Source organism: Austrofundulus limnaeus, unplaced genomic scaffold, assembly GCF_001266775.1.
Source record: "Austrofundulus limnaeus strain Quisiro unplaced genomic scaffold, Austrofundulus_limnaeus-1.0 Scaffold220, whole genome shotgun sequence".
Taxonomy (NCBI): Eukaryota; Metazoa; Chordata; class Actinopteri; order Cyprinodontiformes; family Rivulidae; genus Austrofundulus; species Austrofundulus limnaeus.
The window spans coordinates 734,740-736,030 of NW_013952622.1; the positions used below are offsets into that span (position 1 = coordinate 734,740).

General features: G+C 37.8%; 1 protein-coding gene across 1 annotated transcript in view; it reads left to right on the plus strand.

Moving 5' to 3' along the window:
* Positions 1 to 1,291, plus strand: part of slc5a9 (solute carrier family 5 member 9) — a gene marked incomplete in the record, with an annotated part of 52,101 nt that overhangs the window by 36,435 nt on the left and 14,375 nt on the right.

The following is a 1,291-nucleotide window of genomic DNA, read 5'->3' on the forward strand; positions in this document are numbered from 1 at the left end:
GAAATATATTTATGTTTGTGGTTGTAATGTGACAAAATATGGAAAAGTTCAAGGGGTATGAATACTTTTGCAAACCACTGTATAAATAATCTGTGCAGTAGTCTGACAAATGCCTCCCACCACTTTTACGCAGATGATACCATCATCTACTGATGTTCATCCTCCCTCAGCCAAGCTTTCAACTACCTCCAGGACACTTTTAAGGTCAACCAGTCCCGTCTTCAAAAACTAAAACTGGTGTTAAATAATGACAAAACAAAAATCATGATTTTTTTCTAACAGAAAACAGCAACCAGGGAGCCAACCAACAATTGCAACCCAACAGGGACAACAAATTGAAATCTGCTCCATTTACAAATATCCAGGTTTCTACATTGATTCTAACTTTTCCTTTAAAGCTCAGATCACTAAAATGGCAACTAAGCTCAAACTGAAATTAGGTTTTTATTTCAGAAATAAGTCCTGCTTCTCATGTAAAGCCGGGAAAACATTAGCAGCTGCAAAATTCATGCCTATTTTAGATTATGGTGACATGCTGTACATGACTGCTGCATCAAAATACCTGCAATCCTTAGACTCTCTTTACCACAGTGCTCTCCGGTTCATCACTGACTCCAACTATCTCACTCATCACTGTGAGCTGTAGGTTAAATCAGGCTGATCATCAGTCGCAGCTCGCAGATACACTCACTGGATATCCTTTGTCTATAAGACCCTCCTGAACCTAGTCCCATCATATCTTACCACCTTAATACAAACATCACACAGTAAATATTCCCTGCACTCCAACGATCAAGTCCTTCTGTCAGTTCCTCCTGTCAGAACTGAAGTAGGGAAAAAGCATTCAGCTTTGCTGCCCCCTCTGCCTGGAACAATGTACAGACAGATCACCTCTCTCAGATCCTTCTTGTCGATCCTCACRGATACTATTAAAAAGAAGTTTGATTTGTGCCTATGTTTTCTAGTCACTACTTGTATGCTGTAGTTATTAGTGATGATCTCTCATTTGACTTCTTGTTTTTGAGTTTTTACTATTTTGTTGATTATGTAATCAATAGTGTTAGATTGATTGATGTTACACAATTCACTTTGAAGAAATGAAAATCATTAGGACGTAATTTGTGAATTACTTTGGTTTGTATGTCTAAATGACTGAATGTCTTCATCTTTTTTATCAACTTATATTTTAAATTGTGTTTACTTTGACTGCAATGTGAATCTTAACTCTGATACTCTCTGTGACATGTCGTGCGGACCTCTTGACCAGGTCACCCTTGTAAAAGAGATCCTG